Consider the following 27779-nt stretch of genomic DNA (forward strand, 5'->3'; position numbering starts at 1 on the left):
GTCATCCCCTTCCACATCAATGCCCTGAACAGCCTCCTGTACACCCTTAAGGAACTTACTTCGCAATGATTATTAAGAACTCAACGAGACCCCGAGCATCACCTCGGCATATCGCGCGCGTCCTTTCTCTAGAGAACCCCAAATGTTGGAAGGCATCAGAGCGCACCTCCTCCGCTCCCGGGAGCACCCCCTTCCTAACACCTTGGGGATGGGTCGGAAGGAAAGGAAAGTAGACGCGAGAGGTATCGTCGATGTGCCTGCGAAGCCCAGGCTCCTCCGGAGATCCTTCCGTCCGTCCCTACAGTAGAAGGCTGGCCCAGGCTGTTCCACTCCCCGGAGCTGCAGACTGAGTCCCCAGGTTTCTGTGCCTTCAAAGCCCTGCGCGACGGCCACACTGAACACCCAAACCTTGGGCAGGGACCAAACGGTCACTTCCCCGCCCTCCGGGCTCAATATGCAAATCCGAGCACCAGGAAGTAGCTGGGACCTCTCGACCGAGCCCAGAGACAGCCAGTTCCTCTCCCGCCGCGCCGGGCCGCGCTGCCGCTCGCTCCCCGGCCGTGGCGCCTCCGGGCCCGACGCGCTGCAGCCTCTAGCCCGCGGCAAGCGGGGCGGCCGCGCCAACCCCGGCCCCGCGCCAGCAGCCCCTCGCCGCGCGTCCCGCGTTCCCGGCCAGCAGCCTCCCCCTACGCAGGTCCTGCTGGGCCGCCCCGTCGCGCCCCCTGCTCTGAACTCAAGTCACCGTGGAGCTCCGCCACCCCGAAACTTTCACCGCGAGCGGGTGAGTCCTCTGCGCGAACCCAAGTGTGGGCGCGGGCACGCGGGCCGTGGGTGAAGGGACCGCGGCTGTGCCACCAGCCAGAGTCCCGGGCGCAGGGTCGACTCGGGGCCGGGGGCATCGGCGCGGCCCGCGGCGGCTTCCTGGCCGCACAGCCTCCGGGCCTCGGCGGCGAAGGCTCTCAGATGTCTTCATCCGGCGGGTGACCGGGCCCGGGGGAGCCAGGGTGCGGGGACCGAGGCTTCGCAGGTGTCAGCGGCTGAGCCGCGCAGGGGAGCAGTGGGAGGTGCGGGTGCGGGGGCGGGCTCACCGCGGGTCCTTCCCGGCGAGGGCCCGAGGGCCGGCTGCTGTCCCCGCTCCGGCCGCTCAGCGCGCACGGCGGCGAAGCCCGTGCCCTTGCGGAGCGGGCGCGCAGCAGGGATACTGGAGACAACTCCTCGGATTGTGCGATCTGGTCTCCCCTCTGGACCCTGGGTCCCCTGGAAGTGGGAGATGGGGCTCGGCCGGCGCCCTCTCGAGGCCCGCGGACAGCTGCCCTCCCTGGTGGCCCGGGGCAGGAGCGTGACGTCGAGGGTCTGCGGCGGAGGCTGGAGCTCACCCTCCCGCTGCGGCGCCTTTCGGCCTGCGGAGGAGCAGTCCGGTGCTTTTGCCGGCTGAGAGGAAGCGAGAGTTATTTTAAGAATTCAGGGGTTGCCTTTCCTTCGCCTTGGGGGAAGGGCGTAAGAGTCAGTTCCCACTTTCCTGCTTTCTCTGGGCCCATGGTGGCGTCTTTTGCTTGCGGTGCATTCGTAACTTTCTAACAGCCTGCCTGTCGTGTGAACTAGTGGTTTTATCTTCATTTCTTTGTATATCCGTGTGTGTTAATTATCCCAAATTCGCCCTTCTTCGCCGGCTCAGAATCCAGGCCTTGCACTTTTCTGGCTGTATATTTAGGGGACCGATTATTGAAATTCCCTGTTTGGGTTTCTTCATCTTTGAGAGAGCATATATACCTCAGGGACTGTTTAGTACACACAGAGCCCCTAGTACATACCAAACATTTCATAAACGATGTTACTGTTATTTATTGCAGTGACTTCTATTCATATAAACGAGGCTTCTTGGTTCTTTGCAGCCTGGTGATATTGAACCTAAGACTACCATGTCTGATTTAGCCATCTGACCTTATTAGTAAATCTGCTTAATAAATACATGAGGGATTTGCTGTCCCAAAGCAGGGCCCAGTAGTCTGACTTGCCCTAAAGAACTAGCCAATAAACTGGTGGGCTACAGGGATGTTTTCTCTCTACAGCCAACACCTAAAGCCATGCCCTGGGGAATAGGCACTGCAAGAGCCTAGGCCTTACTAAGCCCTTCTCTGTAAGAGTAAGCTTTGTTGGGAAAGGATGGGATCCAGTTAGTCCCTTCATTCTCATTTGGAGGTAAGCAGGTAAGTGCTTTGAGTCCTGAAGAAATTTCATTAGATCATAGAGTCTTTGGTGACTGGGTCTCTTTGGATGTAAATGTGTGGCCCTTTTGCTGAGTGAAGGATAGAGGGCAGCAGATGTAAGGGGAGAGAAAATTGGAGCCAGGAAACGGGTTTTGGCCTCTTCCATCATTTAATATACTGTGATTTGGGATAAACCACTTGGGTCATTTATTTAGCCAACATTTCCTTTATAGCAGCAGTCAGAGTTATATTGATTTGTCTGCAGGTTGATAGTCTGTATTCACCATTACAGTGGAAGCTCCATGAAAACCACTTCATCTGTCTTGTCCAAAATGATAGCCCCAGTGCCTGGTACATAGTAGGTGCTCAGTTCGAGATTACTTGGAAGAAGGAATGAAGGCCTCCTGTGAGCTTGCCCTATGCAAAACTGAGGACACAGGGAGATGAAGAAATAGAGCTGGTCCCTAAGGTGTTTGAAGCCTACTAGCCCTTTCTGTTGTGGTTTCTAAAACGGGGATTTGAGAGGCTTTGTTGATTGTAAAGTTACCCAGCACTGAGTTACCCACATTTAGTGTTCTAAATGAGAGTCTCCACTCAGCACTGCTCTTCTCTACTTATCACTGGAAGAGAAGTCCTGATGTGGGGTGGTTAAGATGTTTCCTGCAAAGGTAGTTGGCCCAATCCAGACGACCCACATTATTTTAGAGTCATTGGTGTTACAAAGGTAGGTGGAAACTTTGTAATCCTGCCCCGGCCCCACCCCTCCAATAGCTTTCTTTTAGCAGAAAAGTGGTCCAGCACTGTTCAATGACTTTGAAAGCCTTTTACTTCTATCTGTAGTATTTGTTTTTAGAAATAAATCACCGAAAACATCTGAGATTTCAGTTGGTTCACATGACTATGTGGAGTTGTAACTTAACAAAATTAAATCATATTATTCATGTACAAACCCATACTAACTTTATAAATAAGGATACAATGTATACATGCCCACAGCAGGGAAGGTTGTTATAAGCTCACTCCTACTGATGATCTCAGTGATACATGGATGAGTGTTAACATTGAAAGGCCACCACAATCATTAGTCAGGACATCGATCAATGTCATATTGACAGCAGAGATAGCCTCAGACCTTTTCTGGCTCTTCCTAGCGATGATGGTGAAAGTGTTAGCACCTTCCATTAGTTCAGGGCTCTGAAGTCTTCCTGAACTCGAATTTCATTTGAACCTCCTGTGGCTCCTATAGGATGGAGAAGGACAGATAAAAAGATTCAGGGGGTTGTCTAAAGTCACGGGCTTGGTTAAGTTGGTACCATTAGGCGTAGTAGGTATGTTTTTTGACTCTTTCTACTTGTCCACCTTTGGACTTGTAGTGGGTGCTCAATTACAAATGCCTCTCAACTTACGATGATGCTGTGTCTCAATAAACCCAATCGTAAGTTGAAAATACTGAAAGTAGAAGATGCATTTAATACACTTGACCTACTAAACATCATAGATTAGCCTAACCTACCTTAAACATGGTCGAAACACTCACATTAGGCTACCGTTGGGCAAAATCATCTGACACAAAGCCTATTTTATAATAAAGTGTTGAATAGTTCATGTAATTTATTGAATACTGTATTAAAAGTGAAAAATGAAATGGTTGTATGGGTACTTGAAGTACACTTTTTACTGAATGCCTAATGCTTTTGCACCATCGTAAAGTTGAAAAATCGTTAAGTTGCGGACCATCTGTGCTTAAAAGCAAATAAATAGTTCATTTAACAAGCATTTTAAAAATGAAATCACGAGTTAATTTTCTTTTATCACTTGGTAATTTTCTGAACTAAGTGGCTAACTGCTCAGGACACAGCAGATGCACCATCAAGCTGAGCACTTAAAGCTGTCTTCTAGAAATGAATTTCTGTGCTTTTTAGCACTGTTTCTTGCTTGGGGGTGGGAAAGGGTGGTCTCCAGTAACTGCTAAGATGACACCTATACTGGCTGCTATCCGAGCAGCTCTAGTGACTGTCTTGGGGGCAATCAGTTACTTATTGGTTAATTACCTGAGTAATACTTTGCAAAGGACTTTCCCCCACCTCTGCTGGAGTGTCTCCCTGTAAACTTTACCAGCCTCCTGTATGGTTGTTTTATCAGTGAGAGCATCATTCAAGTGAAAATATAAATTAAGGAGACAGGGCTCATAGGACGCACATGAAAACACCTGATCATTTTGAGTACCTGCTACGTGCAAGGCACTGTTCTAGGCCAACAATAGAGATATACATTGCCTCCCATCTTTTAAGGCTGATAATGCAGAGAAGAACATGGAAGAGGAAGTTGGGTTTTTTTTCCAGTCAGAAATACTGAAAGATTTCTTACAGCTGTCTGGTTTCCTGATACTTAAATTGTGAAACTTTGAGTTCACTCCATTATCATTTCTAAAATTTATTCTGAATAAGTTCCCTTTCGGGGGAAACACCCACGCGTAGAAAATGGTATGGAAATCTGCCAATGGAGGGATTAGAAATTTTGTAACAGTTAGTTTAAAGACTTGGAGCTTTTGAGGTTTTTGTTGTTGTTGTTTTGTTTTTTTCTTCTTTTTTGAGATGGAGGATCACTCTGTCGCCCAGCCTGGAGTGCAATGGTGCAATCTCAGCTCACTGCAATCTCCACCTCCTGGGTTCAAGCAATCCTCCCTGCCTTTGCCTCCCAGGTGGTTGGGATTACTTACAAGCATATGCCACCACACCCAGCTAAGTTTTGTATTTTCTGTAGAAATGGGGTTTCGCCATGTTGGCCAGGCTGGTCTTGAACTCCTGACCCCAAGTGATCCTCCCACCTCGGCCTCACAAAGTGCTGGGATTACAGGTGTGAGCTACTGCGCCTGGCCTCTCTGGGGTATCTTTGGCTTAAGTTAATTGGAAGGGCTCTCTTTATTTTTTATTATGCCTCCCACTGAAGAGACAGAGTTTTTGCTCCTGTCACCCAGGCTGGAGTGCTTTGGTGCGATCTCAGTTCACTGCACCTCCATCTCCCGGATACAAGTGATTCTCCTGCCTCAGCCTCCCTAGTAACTGTGATTACAGGTGCCCACCACCACGCCTGGCTAATTTTCATATTTTTAGTAGAGATGGGGTTTCACCATGTTGGCCAGGCTGATCTCGAATTCCTGACCTTAGGTGATCTGCCTGCCTCGGCCTCCCAAAATGCTGGAATTACAGGTGTGAGCCACCTTGCCTGGCCCTCTCTTGTAATTTAGAAGAGCAAGTTTAAATAATTATTTGGGATGATGTATGAAAAAACCTCATCCATGGTGACAAGAGCAGGGGCCTGTAGTAGCCTTTGTTGTTTATCTTCTTCATCCTGTTCTGTACTTCATTTTCTCTCATTACTGAATTAGCTGGCAGCATTCCTTATTTGCCACAGAGCTATTTCTTGAAAGCTGTATTTACACTCAGGGTATAGTTTTCCTTGGTATAGAACTCTTCCATGGCATTGCTTTTTCACTGGGCTTTATTAACCCTCAGGCTTCCAGTATCCCTTCTTCTGCTCTCCCCAGTTCTTTCCCTATCATCTTACAAAGCCTTCTGCACCCAGGAATTGGCATGTGCTGACCGTGTAGGGGAAGAGATTGTCAGTTAATCTCATTATTGTGAATGCTCAGTGTTCAGAACGCTGCTACTTAAATGACATCCTATAGAACTGCATAAATTGGGATACATTTAAAGAACCATTTCAGTGGCTGTTTCTTGATGGTCGAGGCTCTGCTTTTGGGTTGTAGAACACTGGGAAGAAGTCTTCATAGCTCAAAGAGTTTTTTAGTTGGTCTCGTTTCCTTTCTACAGTCCATGCTTCAGACAAAGTTACATATTGCTTGCCTGCCTACACCTTTCTGTGAGCATCTGAAATCTCGCTCACTCCTCTTTATTGACACCAGACCATACTGGTTGGAAGCTTCTTTCCAGTCCCCGCCTTCCTGTCTCTGTCGGTAAAACATCTGGTGGAGAGGTCTTCGGCGGTCTTTGGGCCTACCCTTGGGCGCTGGTACAGTGAGACCGGGGAGATGGGTGTGTGTTCATTCTACCTCCCACTGAAGCAATGACGTCATGTTGGTGTTTGTGCGTCTGGGTGCCCCCACTCTTCCTGTAAATGTTAACCCCCACAGAGGTGAGGGGAATGGAGAAGCTTGTCTCAGAGAGGCTCTCTGGAGAGGGAGGACCACTTCTGCTTTCCAGGGGGAAGCTGTGTCACGGAGAGCAGAACTGTAGCCTGATGCTGGACGGAGAAGGCCCCAGAGGAGGCAGGCAAGGAAGTGATACTTCCTCCTCCCCAGGCCCCGGGCCGGCCTGGGTCATTTGCCTGCAGCCCCACCTTCCTTACCACCCAAGGCTGCGTTTTCCTCGGGGTTCTTTCTACCCTCTGCTGCCCTCTGAATTTTCAGTTTGCCCTTAAGTGAGGGGTGGGGTAGGGGTGGGAGAGAGGAGGAGTCTGGAGTCATAAGTGCAGAGCCTGCTTTGAAAGCCCACCCTGGCCATGCCTGACTTTTTCAGCAAGGGAACAAATGTGCATTTTGAAATTCCCCGTCATGGAAAGTATTATGAAACTCTTGGGTAGATGTTTAGAAATCTTTAAATGTTCAGGCTACATAATAATTTTTAAATACTAACTATAATAATTCAGGATTATTTAAAAAATTGTTAAATTCCTTGTTAAATTCTTGGGATAGAACGGTGGCCGTCAAACATCTTCTTTTTCTTTTTTTTTTTTTTTTTGAGATGGAGTCTCGCTCTCACCCAGGCTGGAGTGCAGCGGTGCGATCTCCACTCACTGCAACCTCCACCTCCCAGGTTCAAGGGATTCTGCTGCCTCAGCCTCCTGAGTAGCTGGGATTACAGGCATGCGCCACCACCTCGGCTAATTTTTGTATTTTTAGTAGAGACAGGTTTCACCATGTTGGCCAGCCTGGTCTCGAACACCTGACCTCAGGTGATCTGCCCACCTCGGCCTCCCAAAGTGCTGGGATTACAGGCATGAGCCACGGTGCCCACCTGTTAAACTTATTTGACCACAACCCATAACAAGAAACATTTTACCATGTGCTCAATAAGCATCTACCTGTAGACAAAACAAAATAGAAAAAGGAAAATACAATCTGGTGGAAGAGCCCCTCCCCTTAACTTGCTAGGGAATGTGGCCTGGAGCAGCTTTTCTGAGGTAGGCTTGGCCAACTCCATTAGAGTTTGTTCTTTGTTTGTTCTGATGCATAATAGATATACATAGTTTCAGGGCACATGTGATAATTTAATACATTCATGTAATTTGTAAAGATTAAATGAGTGTATTTGAGATAGCCATCACCGTAAATATTTGTTTTCTTTTTAAATGCTAGAATCTTTTGAATTCTTCTAGCTGTTTTGAAATGCACGATAGTTAATTGTGAACTCTAGTCACCCTGCTAGGTCTTATTTCTTCTATCAAACAGTATATTTGTATCCATTAATCAACATTTTTTCATCCCCCCCTTCCAATGCAGAGAGGTGGGCAGTCCAGCAGGGAGGTTTATTAAACAAACACAAATTAAGTCACATTCATGTAATGGGATACTTTGTAAATATCTTAAAAGATAAAACGTTCAATTACAGTTACTAATATGAAAAACATTTTTTCAAAAGCTGAACAGGGCCAGGAGCAGTGGCTCTTGCCTGTAATTCCAGCACTTGGGGAGGGTGAGGCAGGAGGATTGCTTGGGCTCAGGAGTTCAAAATCAGCCTGTGCAACCTGGTGAGACCCTGTTCAAACAAACAAACAACAACAAAAGAGCTGAACACAAACTAGTAGATGACATGATACCATTTCTGAAATAAAATATTCATATATGGACACATCATCTATAAGCCCTGCATTTCAAACAATTTTTATACTACGGTCTTAATAGTGATTATTTCTGGTTGACAGTTGAATGCTGTTTTTTCTTCTGTTTTTGAATGCTGTTTTTCTTTCACATATATATATATATATATATATATATATATTTTTTTTTTTTCTTTTTTTTTTTTTTTTGAGACAGAGTCTTGCTCTGTCATCCAGGCTGGAGTGCGATGGTGTGATCTTGGCTCACTGCAACCTCCCCTTCCCGGGTTCAAGTGATTCCTGTGCTTCAGCCTCCTGAGTAGCTAGGATTACAGGCACACACCACCATGTCCAGCTACTTTTTGTATTCTTAGTACAGATGCGGTTTTGCTCTGTTGGCCAGGTTGGTCTCGAGCTTCTGGCCTCAAGTTACCCGGCCACCTCAGCCTCCCCAAATCCTGGGATTATAGGCGTAAGTCATTGTGCCTAGCTCCTTATATGATTTTAAAATGGCAGGATATAAGAAGCAATGGAATGAAGCCAGTGGGACTGCAGAAGGCAGGTGGGAGCAGACAGGAACTTTGGAGCTAGAGTGACTTGAAGGATGCTTGATGGATGTAATTGTAAGAGTTCTGTCTCAGGAGAGCTGATGCGCTGTAAATGTAGTAAATAGAATATTTTCTTAAAGAACCTTGGCCGGGCGCGGTGGCTCAACCCTGTAATCCCAGCACTTTGGGAGGCCGAGACGGGCGGATCACGAGGTCAGGAGATCGAGACCATCTTGGCTAACACGGTGAAACCCCGTCTCTACTAAAAAATGCAAAAAACTAGCCGGGCGAGGTGGCGGGCGCCTGTAGTCCCAGCTACTCGGGAGGCTGAGGCAGGAGAATGGCGTAAACCCGGGAGGCGGAGCTTGCAGTGAGCTGAGATCCGGCCGCTGCACTCCAGCCTGGGCGACAGAGCGAGACTTCCCTCTCAAAAAAAAAAAAAAAAAAAAAAAAAAAAGAACCTTCCACTGCTATGTTTAGTATTCAGTTTAGCCAACTTTTCCTGGGTAGCTACTGGGAGTCCCCCAGTGTTAGGAGTTGGGGTACAAGCCTGCTGTGTTGGTGGAAGTCCTGAAGGGAGTCAGCTACATACCCTGGAAGAAGGGGCTTTCCTGAGAAAGGACAGCCCAACTGGGCATTACCGGAGCTTGTTCCAGAGAGGCAGTGGGAGGCTCCACCAGCAGGCTTGGAGGGTGCTTGGCCCTAATACTAAATGTTGGACTTCATGGCATCAACGAAGGAGAATCATTGGAGCCTTTTAGTATGAAACTAAGTTTTTTGTCCATCACAGCCAACTTCTTGCCTAGACTCTTTAACAATATGGCATTTGTGACATAGCCAAGAGTGAAGACACATTGAACACTGACTTAATGCTTTGAGTAGGTGGAGAGTTGAATGACTCAAAGCTACTTCTCTAGAGATTAATTTGAAGCTAGAAAGTAACATTTATTTCTGTTTTCTGTGACAGCAATAGGCTTAAGCTTGTAATCGTTATCCACAAGTAGGTACTTGATACCTCCCCTAAGTGACCTGGAGAGTGACAGTTACAGTAATGGGCACAATCCCTGGTTTTTTATTGTTTTTAAGACAGAGTCTCACTCTGTCACCCAGGCTGGAGTGCAGTGGCGTGATCTCACTCACCAGGGATTTGGCCACCATGCCTAGCCGAATACCTGGTTTTAAGCAAAATTTTAATATGGAGTTTATGGTTGTTAGTATATTGAAATGCGGCACCATAGCAGTTGATTTTTGTCTTTCAGAACCACATTGGCTTTTTGTATTGTTTCAAATTTGATAGATGCCCAATGTATATAACAAAATTTTTCCCTCATGTGTATTTATTTGTTTGTTTGTTTATGTGTTTGTTTTGAGATGGGGCCTTGCTCTGTCGCCCAGGCTGAAGTGCAGTGGTTCTATCTCAGCTCACTGCATCCTCCGCCTCCTGGACCCAAGTCATCCTCTCACCTCAGTCCTGGGTAGCTAGGATTACAGACCCCGCCACCACGCCTGCCTAATTTTTGTGTTTTTTTGGGAGGCCAAGGCGGGAGGATAACTTGAGCTCAGGAGTTTGAGACCAGGCTGCAATCCCAGGCTGGAGTGCAGTGGTGCGGTCATAGCTCACTGCACCCTTGACCTCCTGGACAAAAGCCATCTTCCCACTTCAGCCTCCCAGGTAGCTGGGACTACAGGTGTGTGCCACTATGCCTGGCTTATTTTTTATAGAGATGGGGTTTGACCATGTTGGCCAGCCTGGTCTCAAACTCCTAAGCTCAAGGGATCCACCCACCTCAGCCTACCAAAGTGCTGGGATACAGGCGTGAGCCACCGCAGCCAGCCCATGTATGTTTATCGAGTGGTGTATGTTAGTCATGATAGTGGGTGGTTTGGGGAAATACCAACATAAGTAAATGGGAGGTTTCTATCCTAGAGGAATTTGTTGTGCTCTGTTCTCTCTGGATTGTTCACAAACCAGAATGCTGATCAATGACTTTGCTGGGGTTGTGGGTGGGCAACTTGCTCAGGAGATCCCTGGCACCCAAATGAGAGCCCAGAAATCACTCTGAATGGTCAAAAGTAAGGCAGGGTAGGGCGGTAGAGCACAAGGTGTCGAATTAATTGCATGTGAGGGCTGAAATCCCAGGTCTGTCCCTTCCTAACTGTGGGCTGCTGCTGGCAAGGTGCTAGCCTTGCTAGCCTCAGAGTTCTCATGTTTAAACCTCAGCAGTTTGTTGTGAGTGTTCTAGGTTACAGTGGATTCCAAACTAGCCACAAGTGAAGCACATAGCTAAATGGTAGTCATTGGTATTGTTATCAAAAGGAAGTTGCTTAGCTGGATACAGCTAAGCAGCTGGGTGCAGCTCACACCTATAATCCCAGCACTTTGGGAGCCTGAGATGGGTGGATTGCTTAAAGCCAGGAGTTCAAGGCCAGACTGGGCAATAAAGTGAGAACCTGTCTCTATAGAAAAAAAAAATAAGAATAAATAAAAACAAATAAAAATTACTCAGAGTGCCGTGATGTGAGCCTATAGTCTCAACTACTCAGGAGACTGAGGCAGGAGGATTGCTTGAGCCCAGGAGATTGAGGCTGCAGTGAGCAACGATTACGCCACCACACTCCATCCTGGGTGACAGAGCAACAGCCTGTTTGTAGAATAATAATAACAATAATAAAAAGAAAGTTGCTTAGGATGGCTACTATAAAAAAATGAGAAATCATGATGAAATCATGTCATGTTGAAAAAGAACACAAAAACAAAAATCAGAAAATAACAAGTGGTGCCAAGGATGTGGAGAAACTGGAATCCTGTGCATTGTTGGTGGGAGTGTAAAATGCTACAGCTATGATGGAAAATCATATGGTAGTTCCTCAAAAAGTTAAACATAGAATTGCTATGTGATGCAGCAATGCTACTTCTGGGCATGTACCCCAAAGAACTGAATGTGGGGTCTCAGAGATATTTGTATACTTGTGTTCATAGTAACATTATTCACAATAGCCAAGAATTAGAAGTAACTCATGTTCATCAATGGATGAAACAAAATGTGGTTTATACGTACATTGGAATTTTTTTTTTTTTTTTTTTTGAAACAGGATTTTACTCTGTCACCCAGGCTAGAGTGCAGTGGCGCCATTACAGTTCATTATAGACTTGACTTCCTGGGCTCAGGTGATCCTCCCACCTCAGCCTCTTGAGTAGCTGGGACTACAGGTGCATGCCACCATGCCTGGCTAATTTTTTGTATTTTTTGTAGAAATAACGTTTTGCCATGTTGTCCAGGCTAATCTTGAACTCCTGGGCTCAAGCAATCTACCTGCTGTGGCCTCCCAAAGTGCTGGGATTGCAGGCATGAACCACCGTGCCCAGCCATCCAATGGAATGTTATTCAGCCTTTAAAAAAAGGAAATGCTGGCTGGGCGCGGTGGCTCATGCCTGTAATCCCAGCACTTTGGGAGGCTGAGGTGGGCGGATCACCTGAGGTCAGCAGTTTGGCACCAGCCTGACCAACATGGAGAAACCCCATCTCTACTAAAAATACAAAATTAGTCGAACATGGTGGCACATACCTGTAATCCCAGCTACTCGGGAGGCTGAGGCAGAAGAATCACTTGAACCCGGGAGGCAGAGGTTGCAGTGAGCCGAGATCCTGCCACTGCACTCCAGCCAGCCAGGGCAACAAGAGTGAAACTCCGTCTCAAAAAAAAAAAAGGAAATGTTGACACATGGTACAACAAGGACAAAACTTGAGGACATCATGCTAAGTGAAATAAGCCAGACACAAAAAGACAAATACTGTATGAGTCCACTAATATGAAGTTCCTCAAATAGTCAAATTCATAGAGACAGAAAACAGAATGGTGTCTTCCAGGGACTTGATGGGGGAAGGAATGGGAAGTTACTGCTTAATGGATGCAGAGTTTCAGTTTTACAAGATGAAGAGAGTTCTGGAGATGGATGGTGTGATAGTTATACAAGAATATGAATGTACTTCATGCCACTGAGTTATACACTTAAAATAGTTATGATATAAATTTTATATTGTGTTTATTTTACCACAACTTTAAAGAATGAAAAAAAAGTTGCTTGATGGCAGAAATGTGTATAAATAGACAGAGGTGTCCTCGAGGATATTTCATTAAGTTTGATAAATTGCCCTTCTTCTGGCTGGGTATTTACCTACCAAGCAGATGGGTGTTCACTTTTTTGGCAGAGAGGGGACAGGATCTTTACTCTTTGTCATTTAGTACATGGCCACGTGGATTGCTGGCTGACAGTATATTGAAATGGCTGTGATGTGGGAGAGGGAACGATAATGGAGAAATTTACAAAGGCAGAGATCGTGGATTACAAAGTAAGGAGAAACTTCTAACAATCAAAGCTGCCTGCATGGGTCCTGGAGAAGGGTCCTTCTCCATCATTAAACGTTTGTCAGCAAAGGCTAAGAGATTCTTACAAGACCTTTTAGAAAAGGTTGCATTAAGGCAGGGCATGGTGGCTCACGTCTGTAATCCCAGCACTTTAGGAGGCTGAGGCAGGCGGATCACGAGGCCAGGAGTTCAATACCAGCCTGGTCAACGTAGTGAAACCCCATCTCTTCTAAAAATACAAAAATTAGCCAGGTGTTGTGGCATGCACCTGTAGTCCCAGCTACTTGGGAGGCTGAGGCAGGAGAATCACTTGAACCCAGGAGGCGGAGGTTGCATTGAGCTGAGACCATGCCATGAGACTCCTGCCTGGGCGACAGAGCAAGACTCCATCTCCAAAAAAAACCAAAAAAAAAACAAAAAAAAAAAAAAAAAAAAGAAAGAAAATTGCATTAGATGGCTCTAAAAGGTGCTTTCTGATTTGATGATATGGTTATGTTAATATTTCTAGCCATGCACTCATTGACTCTAAATTGTATAATAAAAAAGTATCTTTTTTTTTTTGAAGCAGGGTCTTGCTCTGTCACCCAAGATGGAGTGCAGTGACACCATCATAGTTCATTGCAGCCTTGAACTCCTGGGCTCAAATGTTCCTCCCATCTCGGGATCCCAAATTCCTGGGATTACAAGCATGAGCCATTGTGCCTTGCCAAAGAAAGAATATTTCTGACAGAGTTCTTTCTAACAGGATTCGAGGGAATTTTTCAACAAGTTTTCCCAATGCGGGAGTGTGTGTGTATGTGTGTGTGTGGGTGTGTGTGTTTAAAATTTAAGTATAACACTTACGTAGAAAAGTGCAGAAAACAGAAGAATCTAGCCAAATGCAGAGTCTTGTGTAACCACCCCCAAGATCAAAAAGCAGAATGATGTTGACCCTCCCCCAAGCAGTACTCCCCTGAAAGGCATCTGCCATTCTGCTTCTAGTTTTTGTTTAGTTTCCAATGTAGGCTTTTAAACAATAAATTGTAGGGAATTGAAAAGCAGTACAAAGCCATTTGGTTTGGCAAATAAACAGATTTTCAAGCTGTGGGTTTGGCTACCACCGGCATCTCTCTGTGTGTGGAATTTACTTGCAATTCAACTGGAGAGCAAGACCTCTTCCTGTTTTACCCTGGCAATTCAGTTGCTAAAATTCTCACACATGAGTTTGATCTGAGCCTTATTTAAATACCTTTTTATTCATCCATTAATTAGTAAAATTAGTTGGCACAAGCCATATATAGCTGGTTTTTCTGCACAGCCAAGTAAATTTATAAATGCAAATATGTGGGTGTGATAAGGGTAGTTTCCACTGACCCACATGTAATCAAACATCCTGTTATATGACACAGTGCCAGTCTGTGCATAGGCATTTGAAAGTACTGACTGGGTTTGTGAATTCAGTGATGCTATTCTTCAGTAAAATAAGGACTCATTTTTCTGATGTTAAGGAACACAGCACCTTTGTTACGGACTGTTATTTCAACTTCTGCTTCATGTAGTTTTGATATTTATTTTTGTTGGGGGTGACAGAGAGAGGCATAATTGACCTGTGGCAATTGTTAATCCATGAAGTCATGCTTCACTTATGCATCATTCAGAAAACAGTTCTTGGATACTCACTACTCTTGAATATGCATGCATATGACTTGCAGTCAAAGCCATGAGTTCTCAATAACAAAACTGTTCCAGATATACTCAGAAAGTGAAAATGCTTAAAAAAACTAGAAGTATACTTTTTTAAAGAAAATTTTCCTGGCCGGGCGCGGTGGCTCACGCCTGTAATCCCAGCACTTTGGGAGGCCGAGGCGGGTGGATCACGAGGTCAGGAGATCGAGACCATCCTGGCTAATACAGTGAAACCCCGTCTCTACTAAAAATGCAAAAAATTAGCCGGGCGTGGTGGGGGGGCGCCTGTAGTCCCAGCTACTCAGGAGGCTGAGGCAGGAGAATGGCCTGAACCCAGGAGGCGGAGCTTGCAGTGAGCTGAGATCGCGCCACTGCACTCCAGCCTGGGTGACAGAGCGAGACTCCGTCTCAAAAAAAAAAAAAAGAAAATTTTCCTTTTATTTTTGTTGCTGTTTTGTTTTGTTTTTTGGAAGCAAGGTCTCACTATGTTGCCCAGGCTAGAGTGCACTGGCCATTCACAGGCACGATTATCACTCACACGCTACGGTCCTGAGCTCCTGGGCTCAAGCGATCCTCCTACCTCAGCTTCTCGAGTAGCTGGAACTAGAGGCATGTGCCACTGCACCTGGCTTAGAGTATAAATTTTCGTGTCACACAAGATATGAAGGACATGCACAGGCACTGGACCCATCTGTGGGTTCATCTTTCTGTGGGACCCACTAAGGGACCCATCTTTCTGCGAAAAAGTCACAAGTGAAGTCTGGGCCATGCAGGGAATAACCATACCCCAAGAGAACATGCTGAGCCTGTAGTTTGCCTATCTGTGTCCCCCATACCCCCCAGCTTATTTTTATTTTACTTTTTACTTTTTATTATTTTAGACAGGGTCTTGCTCTGTTGCCGAGACTGGAGTGCAGTGTCATGGTCATGGCTCCTGCAGCCTCCACCTCCTGGGCTTAAGTGATCCTCCCACCTCAGCCTCCTGAATAGCTGGGACTACAGGTGCATGCCACTGTGCCAGATTAACTTTTTTAATTTTTTTTTTTTTTTTTTTTTGAGACAGTGGTCGCTCTGTCACCCAAACTGAAGTGCAGTGGCTCAGTCTTGGCTCACTGCAGCCTCAACCTCCTGGGCTCCACTGATCCTCCCACCTTAGCTTGCCAAGTAGCAGGGACTACAGGCATGTGCCACTACACCTGGCTAATTTTTTTTTTTTTTTTGACAGAGTCTTGCTCTGTTGCCCAGGCTGGAGTGCATTGGTGCTATCTTGGCTCAATGCAACCTCTGCCTTGTGGGTTCAAGTGATTCTCCTGCTTCCGCCTCCTGAGTAGCTAGGAGTACAGGTGCCTGCCACCATACCCAGCTAATTTTTTTGTATTTTTAGTAGAGACAGGGTTTCACCATGTTGGCCAGGCTGGTGGCAAACTCCTGATCTCAGGTGATCCACCCGCCTCAGCCTCCTAAAGTTCTGGGATTACAGGCATGAGCCACCATGCCTGGCCTGCCTGGCTAATTTTTGTATTTCTTGTCAAGATGGGGTTTTGCCATGTTGCCCAGGCTGATTTCAATCTCCTGTGCTCAAGTGATCCACCCACGTGCTTCAGTCTCCCAAAGTGCTGGGATTACAGGCATGAGGCACAGTGCCAAGCCTAAAATTTTTTGTATAGATGGGGATCTCACTGTGTTGCCCAGGCTCATCTTGAACTCCTGGCCTCAAGTGATCTTCCCACCTGCTTCAGCCTCCCAAAGTGCTGGGATTACAGACGTGAACCACTGCAGCCAGCCCCAAAACCTCCAGTTTAATTTCCTCCAGCCACAGTTCCTGATGCTTCGCGTCTCTGCATTTTAACTGTTTGTCTCTGTTAGCAACGGCTGGATGCTACAAAGGATTTGAACAAAGAGTGAATCTTGGGAATGGAGAGAATATTGGACCAAAGAGACCGACCAGAGCAGAGCAGTTTCCAAGTGAAGAAGTGAGTCCCTCAGTTGGAAATAAAGTAGGAAGAGATGGGGAAGTAACTTGACTGAATTCCTTACTAATCTTGTTGAAGAATATAGGTATGGATTGGTAACACTGTAGTAACTAATGAAAAATATTCCAGGTTGTGAACTTTGGGGTGTCTGAGGAGCAGCATGATGTCATAGTCACAAACTGAGAGTCAGGAATTGGTTTCTGGGCTGGGTGTAGTGGCTCACACCTGTAGTCCCAGCACTTAGGGAGGCCAAGGCAGGAGGATCACTTGAGGCCAGGAATTCAAGACCAGCGTGGGCATCATAGTGAGACCTCATCTCTACAATTTTTTCTTTTCTTTTTTCTTTTTTTTTTTTTAAGGAATTGGCTTCTAGTCAATGCTTTGTCAAATACCAGTCTTGGGACATTAGATGAAGTTCCTTAAGCTCTTCAGGCCTCATTTTTCTAATGCATAAAACAGTAATAACAGATTTTTGTTTGGTATCTCATCCAGTTGTTTCAAGGATTAAATGGGGTAATGTACCTGGGAGTTCCTTGAAGAGTCTAATTTTCTCCCCAGTTTTGGCTGTTGTTTTGGATTAAACTGTACTACCCTGAGCCTTTTCTTGATTTTGGAGGATCCCTGCCCACTCCCCACTCGTGGTACCCATGACCTGTTTCAGTCTATTCACTCATGCATCATCACCAGTCCTGTGGGGAAGTGGAAATTTGGTGTACATACCAGATGCACTTTCATTCTTCTGAAGATGTTATGACAAACAGCAAAGAGAACACCTTTTCTCTTATCATTAGGTCATCCTTAAGCATCTTGTGAGGGGTAAAGCAAAAAAAAATAAAAAAAGTTTTAGCTAGATGTGGTGGCATGCCCCTGTCATCCTAGCTGCTCTGGAGGCTGAAGCGAGAGGTCCCTCGAGTCCAGGAGTTGGAGGCTGCAGTGAGCTATGATTATGCCACTGCACTCCAGCCTGGGTAACAGAGCAAGACTCTCATCTCTGAAAAAGAAACAACAACATCAAACAAAGAAACAAAAGCAAGTTTATAAATAAAGAAACAGAATAGCAGGGACATGGATGAAGCTGTAAACCATCATTCTCAGCAAACTAACATAAGTACAGAAAACCAAACACCACATATTCTCACTCATAAGTGGGAGCTGAACAATGAGAACACATGGACACAGGGAGGGGAACGTCACACACCGGGGCCTGTCAGGGAGTGGGTGGCCTAGAGGAGAGATGGCATTAGGAGAAATACCTAATATAGATGACGGGATGGTGGGTGCAGGAAACCACCATGGCTCGTGTATACCTGTGTAACAAACCTGCATGTTCTGCACATGTATCTTAGAAATTAAAGTATAATAAATTTTTTTTTTAAAAAAGAAACAAAGAATAAAAACCATGCCTAATTTAGTAAGAGAGGCATTCCCTGCAAGCTCCTCACCTTCGTTTATTTATTTATTTATTTAGATACAGAGTCTCTCTCTGTCACCCAGGTTGGAGTGCAGTGGCGCGATCTCGGCTCACCGCAACCTCTGCCTTCCGGGTTCAAGTGATTCTCCCTACCTCAGCCTCCTGAGTTGCTGGGACTACAGGTGCCCGCCATCACGCCCAGCTAATTTTTGTATTTTTAGTAGAGACGGGGTTTCGCCATGTTGGCCAGGATGGTCTCAATCTCCTGACCTTAGGTGATCCTCCCGCCTTGGCCTCCCAAAGTGCTGGGATTACAGGCATGAGCTACGGCGCCCGGCCTAACCTTCATTTAAATGATGAGGAAATAACTGCAATGGAATGCGCGCTGGTTGGAGAACCATGTTACTCACCCGAACACCGGCTTTATGCAGGTTCACTGTCCACAGGTATCTTCCGATGGATCACATTACAATCTTGACCTACTTTCTCCTGATAAGGAGCTGAAAATCAAGCAATAGTACATTGGAACTTTGATTCATGTGACTCCTGTCATGCCATATAAATGAAAATTCAGAGTTTAGATTAAGAAGAATAAACCTTTCTCTGTTGTACATTAAAAGGTACTTCCCTCCTCCTCCTCATGATAAGCTACATGCTTCTGAAAGTTTTACCAAGACTTGAGATCAGGAGATCAGGAGGAAGCATTCTGACGCTGAGCACACCTCCGACTTTGCACATGGTGGTTTCGAGGAGTTGACTGCACAAGACCCCCAGAGTCTAGTACCAGTTCTGTCTTACTGATCAAATTTGCCTTTTCTACCTCAATTTTTCCTCTATTTTAACGGAAAACTTACTACTTCATATGTATCTAAAATATTTCAAAATCTTTAGTAAAGGGATATAAGCACTTTTAGCCATCTGAATAACTTTTAAGGTCAGGCACAGTTGCTCACACCGGTAATCCTAGCACTTTGGGAGGCCAAGGCAGGAAGATCACTTGAGCGCAGAAGTTTGAGGCCATCCTAGGCAACACAGTGAGACCTCATCTCTATAGGAAATTTAAAAAATTAGCCAAGAGTGGTGGCACGGACCTGTATTCCCAGCTACTTAGGAGGCTGAGTTGGGAGGATTGCTTGAGCCTGAGAGGTGGAGGCGGCAGTGAGTCGAGATCGTGCCACTGCTCTCCAGCCTGGGTGACAGTGAGACCCTGTCTCACAAACAGTGACAACAACAACAATAAAATCTTTTAAAGATTAGTAAGCAATTTTTTTCTTTGGAAAAAATTAAAATGAAAATAGATGATTTTAATAAAACTTTTTTTAAAATCAACTTTAAAATTTTGCTGTACAGCTCTATGAATTCTAATACATGTGTGGATTCATTGAATTATTTTCGTAATAAGAATACAGAAAAGTTCTGTCACCCCCCCTAAAAAAACACTTTCTTGTGCCAACCCCACCCCAGTGCCTGGCAACTGCTGACCTGTTGTTTGTCCCCATAGTTTTGTGTTTTCTGTAATGTCGTATAAATAGATTCATACTGTATGTGATCATTTTATTGTGTTTTATAATAACAACTTTATTTTTACTTTTAATTTTGTTTTGAGACAGACTCTCACTCTGTCACCCAGCCTGGAGTGCAGTAGCACAATCTCGGCTCACTGCAGCCTTTGCCTTCCGTGTTCAAGCATTCCTCCCATCTCAGCCTCCCAAGTAGCTGAGACCACAGGCATGTGCAACCACGCCTAGCTAATTTTTGTATTTTTAGTAGAGACAAAGTCTTGCCATGTTGCACAGGCTGGTCTTGAACTCCTGGACTCAAGTGATCCACCGGCCTCGGCCTCCCAAAGTGTTGAGATTATAGGTGTGAGCCACCACACCGAGCCGAATAATAGCTTTATGGAGATTTAATTCACATATTGTATAATTCACTCAAAGTATACAATCCAGTGATTTTTAGTATGTTCACAGAGTTGTGCAATCATCACCACAATCAATTTTAGAACATTTTTAATATATGAAAAGAAATTCTGTACCCTTTAGCCCTCACTACTCTCTTGTCCTTGTTCTAGGCAGTCACTAATCTATTTCTATCTCTATAATAAATTCCAGGAAACTGGTTTTAATGATTTCCTTTTTTAAAATAGACAGTTTCTTGCTCTGCTGCCTGGAGTGCAGTGGCACAATCACGGATCACTGTAGCCTCTGACCTTCTGGGCTCAGGTGATCCTCCTGCCTCAGCCTCCCGAGTAACTAGGACCACCGGTGTTACACCGCTGTGCCGGGCTAATTTTTTAATTTTTTTTTAAGGATGAGGTCTCCATATATTGCCCAAAGTGTTGGGATTACAGGCACGAAACACTGTGCTCAGCTAAGTTTCTTTCTTAGTTGGAAGAGTTTTACAATGATGCCGGAACAATTACTACTTGTTTTACTTTACAGGCAATAATTACCTTTCACAGAAAATATAGTAAAAATAGCAATCCTTTATTAAATATTTGTCTTCTGTTAGGCAGTCAATTCCTTAAAAGGTGTAATATTGATATTCTTGTTATTGATAAGGAAACAGATGCTTAGGGATAATAAATATTATGCTTACCTAACTACTAAGTAAATGGAACCCAGGTCAGCCTGACTCCTAAACTGATGTGTTTGTTTTATTCAACTTTGAAAGGTTATTTTTAAAAACTCACAGTTATAATATGTGGAACATAATGTCCTTGATTTTAGTTTATCAAGCAGACTTTATACATTAACTTAAATGTAAACACAGGAATAAGATCACTTCTGGGAAATGTATAATAAATATAATGCAGGGAACACTTATTGAGTATACACGGTATGTCATTCATTCTTCTAAACACTCCTCAAGATCGTATTCAGCCAATCCTCATAACAACTGTGTGAAATTGGTACAGTTATCATCCCTTTTCTTTTGTTCTTTTTTTTTTTTTTTTTTGAGACAGGGTCTCACACTGTTACCCAGGCTGGAGTGCAGTGGGCATGATCTCAGCTCACTGCAACCTCTGCCTCCTGGGTTCAAGCAATTCTCCTGTCTCAGCTTCTCAAGTAGCTGGGATTACAGGTGCATGCCACCATACCTGGCTAATTTTTTTGTATTTTAGTAGAAATGGGGTTTCACCACGTTGCCCAGGCTGGTCTCGAATGCCTGAGCTCAGGCAGTCCACCTGCCTCGGTCTCCCAAAGTGCTAAGGATTACAGGCATGAGCCACCGTGCACAGCCTTATCATCCCTTTTCTGCAGATAAATAAAGATTAATTACCTTGCCAGTGTCATGTCCCTGTATGAGGTGGAGCTGGAACTTGGACCCAGGATGTTTGGCTCGAGCTTAACTCTCCTGCTCCAGGAATCTAATGTGCCGCCACTTTGACTTGAGGAAGACAAGAACTCAGACACTGAAAACCAGTCAGCATGGCCAAAACAAGAGAGCCCCCGGTTCTGCCAACTTGGTGCAGTTTTTACTATAACCATAGCTTGGAACAATGAAGAAGAAAAAAAATTCATTGGAATTGCAATGAATATTTAAACATTACATCAAGTTTAAAGCATGATGAGTGTCAAGCCAGTTGAGCTTTTCTGCATTAACTTTAGCTGACAATTTAGTTTATATGTATTATAAATGTCAGTATTTGTTGGGGGAAAAATAATTTTCCTCCTTTTTATTTTTAATTTTTTTTAGAGATAGGATTTCATTATGTTGCCCAGGCTGAAGTACAGTGATGTGATCATTGCTCACTGCAGCCTTGAACTCCTTGGCTCAAGTGATCCTCCTGCCTTAACCTCCCGAGTAGCTAAGACTTCAGAGTCACATCACCATGCTCAGCTAATTTTTTTTTTTTTTTTTTTTTTTGGTGGAGATAGGGTCTTACTATGTTGCCCAGGCTAGTCTCGAACTCGTGGCCTCAAATAGTCCTCCAGTCTTGGCCTCCCAAACTATTGGGATTATAAGTGTGAGCCATTGTGCCCAGCTTAATTTTCTTCTTTTGCCAAAGCAAAGCTACCAATTTATTTTATAGCTAAGATTTAATTATGTTTGGATTAAACCTTTTCTTCAGTATGTATCTCATACTTTTCTTTTGCTAAACACTTGCGTTTTTTCCCACATTAAGGAGAGTAGCTCTTGGAAATCTTATATTCTCCTAACTCTTTACCTTAAAATGCTGCTACAAAACCTTAGACATTGAAAAGTTGTTAAGGTTCTAGTTGAGAGTTTACTAACAACAAAAAGGAGGATAATTGGCAAAGAAGATGTGGATTGAGTGAGCCACAGAGCCCCTTTCCTGTTCAGGTGTCTTGGTGGCATTTGCAGCAGTGCCTCTATGATGCCTGAGCAAAACTAGTTTATTGGGAAGTGATGGAAACCATACTGCCAGTGCTTTTGCTCAGTCAGCACTTGGGCCCTTCTGTGTGTCTCATATGATGTTCCTAATACTTTTTTTTCCTCTCCCTCCCCCCATAATACTTTATAAATAGGTATTTCCACTTCTGAATATTCTCCGATTAGAACAGCAGTTACAAAATGGATAAGACTTCACCTCGTCCTTTAAAACACGAAAACTGATCGAATTCCCCCACCTCATTTCATTACTGAGGCTGTCAGATGATTTTTTAAGCAAAACCACAGTTTTCTCTTGTCTGATGAAGTCAGTGTTAAGTGGAGGTGTTTTTACATTGACTTTAATATGAAAGGAACTATTTGATTGAACTGTTTAATCTCAAGGCCAGGCCTTGGACTTCTTCTTGGGCTCATGCATGGGATCCTTCTTTTGCACACCTGTGACCTCCCTGGAACTACTTCTGGTGGTTTCCCTGGACTTAGTAGTATCCCCCAAACCTGGCAGCCTAGGGCCTGGCGCCAGGCAGAGGGATGTATTGCTCCTGCTCTGTGGGGTCGGGTGGGGCTGGGGGAGGTCCTGAATGAATATTTTCAGTGCTGATTCAGAAAGAGCATGGGGCGTACACTTAAGGAAACCCTACCTGGGAGCTACAGCAGCACTGCTCTATCCTAGACTGACCACTTCAGACCTTTCCAACGCAGAGCTGGATGTGGCTAGGAACCGGCTCCCAGCTGAATAGCTTGTGCTGAGTCATTATCAAGTTGCATTTCCTGGCTCAACCAAAGATAAATAGAGAAGAACCTAAAGCAAAAATGACATTTGGACTGTGATTTGGGTTAATATACTACCTCAGGACAGCAATGGAGTCACGACTGCACAAACACAGGAAAGGATCTGGTTGCGGAAGCCAAGTGAGTCAGTAATGATGTATCATCATTCTAAAAAACCTAACAGTGTACTTTCTTTTTTCTTTTCTTTTCTTTTTTTTTTTGAGAAGAGTTTCGCTCCTGTTGCCCAGACTGGACTGCAATGGCATGATCTTGGCTCACTGCAAGCTCCGCCTCCCAAGTTCAAGCAATTCTCCCACCTCAGCCTCATGAGTAGCTGGGATTACAGGCATGCGCCACCACGCTTGGCTAATTTTGTATTTTTAGTAGAGACAGGGTTTCTCCATGTTGGTCAGGCTGGTTTGGAACTCCCGACCTCAGGTGATCAGCCCACTTTGGCCTCCCAAAGTGCTGGGATGATAGGCATGAGCCATCGCGCCTGGCCATAACGGTGTACTTTCTTTCTTTCTTTCTTTTTTTTTTTTTGAGACGGAGTTTTGCTCTGTAGCCCAGGCTGGAGTGCAGTGGCGTGATCTCGGATCTCGGCTCACTGCAACTTCCGCCCTCCAGATTCAAGCAATTCTCCTGCCTCAGCCTCCCAAGTAGCTGGAATTACAGGTGTGCTCCACAACGCCCAGCTATTTTTTTTTTCTAGAAGTTGAATTGTACAAAGTACACTTATATTTTGACACCTGATCCAAGACACAGTCACGCACCACATTACAGTCAATATATAACATACAAAAAAAAAAGTAGTCCTATGAGATAAGAACTGAAAATTCCTTATTACTTAAATGTTATTTTGTTTCTAATATTGAAAAGTCAACATTTTTCTCCTACATATTTTACTCATAAGCATGGCAAAATGTTACAGGTCTCATTGTCACCACTGCAATTTGCATACTGTGATGGAAGCATAACCTGTCTCAGTTTAGCCACATTAACTATTTTTGGACACCATGATCAACAATGCCCATTCTTATCTGGAATGAGGCTTTTTTTTTGAAACGGAGTCTCTCTTTCTGTCGCCCAGGCTGAGTGCAGTAGTGCGATCTCCGCTCACTGCAACCTCCACCTCCTGGGTTCCAGCAATTCTCCTGCCTCAGCCTCCTGAGTAGCTGGGACTACAGGCTCGTGCCACCACACCTGGCTAATTTTATATTTTTTTGGAGAGACAGTGTTTCACCATATTGGCCAGGCTGGTCTCGAACTCCTGACTTCGTGATCCGCCCTCTTCAACCTCCACTGCGCCCGGCCTACGCCCAGCTAATTTTTATATTTTTGGTAGAGATGGAGTTTCACCATGTTGGCCAGGCTGGTCTCGAACTCCTGACCTCAAGTGATTCGCCCGCCTCGGCCTCCCAAAGTGCTGGGATTACAGGCGTGAGCCACTGCACCGGGCCTGGTACTTTCTCGAATGGGAAGTTGTCTTCATTGTGAGCAGCTCTTCTTTGAGGTGTTTATTTAAAGTATTCAAAAGAACAGAGATTCCAGTAGGGAACAATGAAAATATTAAGGCTTCTGTATCATGCCCTGTGAGGGAAAGTAGACAAAGACGAAATAAACTTCAACAAGAGACTAAAAAATTACTTGAGTGCTTTTGATTACTAACTTTTCATGAGCTGAATAGGTCGAAAGTTTGCTGCTTTCCTAAGTTTTCCCTTTAACATCAGGGATAAATCATTTCCCGGAAGGATAGTTTTCACTGTAAGCTCTTTCTGTTTCTATGTTGATAATCTAATTTGAATAATTTAGGTTTATTGAGACCTTCCTTTTGAAAGTAACTTGTTATCTATGTATGATTAACCTGGCTATTATTCTAAAAGTAGAACTTAAAGGGTTTTATCCAGGCTGGGCATGATAGCTCACATCTGTAATCCCAGCACTATGGGAGGCCAAGATAGGAGGATTACTTGAGCCCAGGAGTTTGACACCAACCTGGGCAACATAGAGACCCTATCTTTACAGAAAATAAAAAGAAATTAGTCAGGCATGCCGGCATGCCCCATAGTCCCAGCTAGCTACTTGGGAGACTGAGATGGGAGGATCTGCTTGAGCCTCAGAGGTCGCAGCTGCATTGGGCTGTGATTGTGCCATTACAACAGAGTAAGACAGTGTCTAAAAAAAGAAAAGTGTTTTATCATTTATATAGAGCTTGGAGTTTCAAACATAAAGTAGAATTACTTTATCACTTGTAAAAAATTTGTTCTCTGAAAGTTGATAAACAATGAGGTAGAATGACTCCTGAAATTAAAAAAAATAATAGCAAGACTTTTATAGATAAATCTGAAATAAGTACAATGAACAATTTTTTAAATAAAATATACCCTGAAGCTAATACTTTGTAAATACTACCATTTTCTTTATGGCTATAGTGTAACCAAATTCAAGAGTAAGTAACTCAATTATTTGACTGTCGGGTTGATGGAACGAAAATAAATTTCTTAGAATATGATATGAAATATGATACGAAATTCAACTTTACTAAACTTTACTGAACACCAGCAAATGTATTTACAATCCTGGGTTCTATTTGTCAATCACAGCTCACCCTTTTTTCTGAGCATTTTTTCTGTTCTGAGTTCAGGTATGGGGTTAGGTTGGCAGTGGATAAATTCTAGTCCCCACTCTTTAATAGGGCTGGAATTGTAATGCCACACAAGATGATTTCTGTATGTGTTACCCTGCAGATCATGCACTTATAAAAGATAAAGACATGGCCAGGCACAGTGACTCAGCGTGTAATCCCAGCTACTCGGGAGGCTGAGGCAGGAGAATTGCTTGAGCCTGGGAGGTGGAATTTGCAGTGAGCTGAGATCACGCCACTGCTCTCCAGCCTTGTAACAGAGGGAGACTGCGTCTCAAAAAAAAAAAAAAAAAAAAAAAAGAAGATAAAGAAACATAGATGGTTTCCATTGCTATGATTTCAATTCTAAGGTGGAGCTCAGGGTTTGACAAGGTTTCCTACACTGTTGGACTGTGCATTTTACCCTTTCTCAAAAGCAGGTAAGGTTGTAGTGTGGGATGTCACTAGTGGTTCTCAACCTTGGCTGCTATTAGAATCAGTGGGGAGCATTTAAACCTCCCCATGCCCAAGCTGTTCCCTAACCAATGAAATGGGAATGGTGGAGGACCCAGGCATCAGTATTTTAGAGTTCCCCGGGTGAGTCTGCTTGTGTACCAAGGATGAGAATCATTTTGCTAGATTCAGCTATGTGGGAGTCTTTGGGCTATTTTAGAAAACATGGTGATCTGGCTGGGCGTGGTGGCTCATGCCTGTAATCCCTGCACTTTGGGAGGCTGAGGCAGGTGGATCACGAGGTCAGGAGTTCAAGGCCAGCCTGGCCAACATGGTGAAACCACATCTCTACTAAAAATACAAAAAATTAGCCAGGCATGGTGGCAGGCACCTGTAATTCCAACTACTCCGGAAGCTGAGCAGGAGAATTACTTGAACCCGGGAGGTGGAGGTTGCAGTGAGCCGAGATCGTGCCATTGCACTCCAGCCTGGGCAATAAGAGCGAAACTACATCTAAGAAAGAAAGAGAGAGAGAGAGAGAGAGAGAAAAGAAAACATGGTGATCGGTGAATTAAGGTGGCCCTGTTTATATCCAGTCAGTTCCCACCTGAATGTCAGATGTCCTGGAGTGCTGAGATGTGTCCAGAATTGCTAGCTACACAGCTAGAAAAGCTACCGCAAGCTCATCTTGAGAAAAGGAAACTACAAAGGTCCCAGTTTAGAGGATGGATAGTTTCCCAGGGTTGGAGTCCTTTTTCCCAGTCACCCCCAAACACTTAAGAGGCCTATGGAGTGGGCAGGGGAGCAGGGAGAGCCTCACTCCTCTGCCATCTGTTGGGAGAGCCTCACTCACCAAAACCTCGTTGCCTTTCCTGTGTCATATGCATCATGTGAGTGCGTGGAGCTTCCCTTGCTCCAGGGACTTCCCGTTCAGGCCTGGAGCGTCTCCCATGCAAAGAGCCCACTCCTCTGTTCCTGGGGCACACCTCTGGCAGTCCCAGAGGTCGCCCATTCATCCTGACTTGTGGAAAGAAGCCCATGGTGAGAAAGGGGCATGTAGTTGGAAACCACCAAGTGCAGCATGGTTCTACATAACTCGCAGCGTTCAGTAGTTCGATGGTGTTCTTTTTCTTTCTTTTTCCATAGAGTAGTTCATCTGATATGTGCAGATATGCAGCACCTGTTTAGTTAGAGGGCTGGGATGGTGAGGTCGCCCTGTAAACTCTGGGCAAATTACTCCATTTCTGAGTCATCTTTTGCCATCTGTTAGAATTTCTTATCAGGATTTAATAGGGGTTGGTTGTGAAAGAGTATATGAAAATGCTTTGATAAAAAAGAAAATAAGTGGGCCAGGCACAGTGGCTCATGCCTGTAATACTAGTACTTTGGGAGGTTGAGGTGGGAGGATTGCTTGAGGCCAAGAATTTGTTTTTTTGTTTTGTTTTGTTTTGTTCTGTTTTGTTTTTTGACAGAGTTTCAATGTGTCGCCCAGACTGGAGTGCAACCGTGTGATCTCGGTTCACTGCAGCCTCCACCTCCTGGGTTCAAGTGATTCACCTGCCTCAG

At 44.7% G+C, this 27779-nt stretch overlaps 1 protein-coding gene and 1 non-coding gene across 3 annotated transcripts in view; one reads left to right on the forward strand and one right to left on the reverse strand.

Moving 5' to 3' along the window:
* The first annotated feature begins 506 nt into the window (after positions 1-506).
* The window catches only part of LYN (LYN proto-oncogene, Src family tyrosine kinase), a 137680-nt gene continuing 110407 nt past the window's right edge, over positions 507-27779 (forward strand). For both annotated transcript variants that reach the window (XM_008000679.3, XM_008000680.3), the window contains exon 1: positions 507-781. The gene's annotated coding sequence lies outside the window, so the exon portion shown is untranslated. The remainder of the gene's footprint in view (positions 782-27779) is intronic.
* On the reverse strand, positions 24058-24190 carry LOC119624963 (small nucleolar RNA SNORA1). The gene has a single exon (XR_005241123.1). It is a non-coding gene; the product is annotated as a small nucleolar RNA SNORA1 (small nucleolar RNA).

Source organism: Chlorocebus sabaeus, chromosome 8 (genome assembly GCF_047675955.1).
Source record: "Chlorocebus sabaeus isolate Y175 chromosome 8, mChlSab1.0.hap1, whole genome shotgun sequence".
Lineage (NCBI taxonomy): Eukaryota > Metazoa > Chordata > Mammalia > Primates > Cercopithecidae > Chlorocebus > Chlorocebus sabaeus.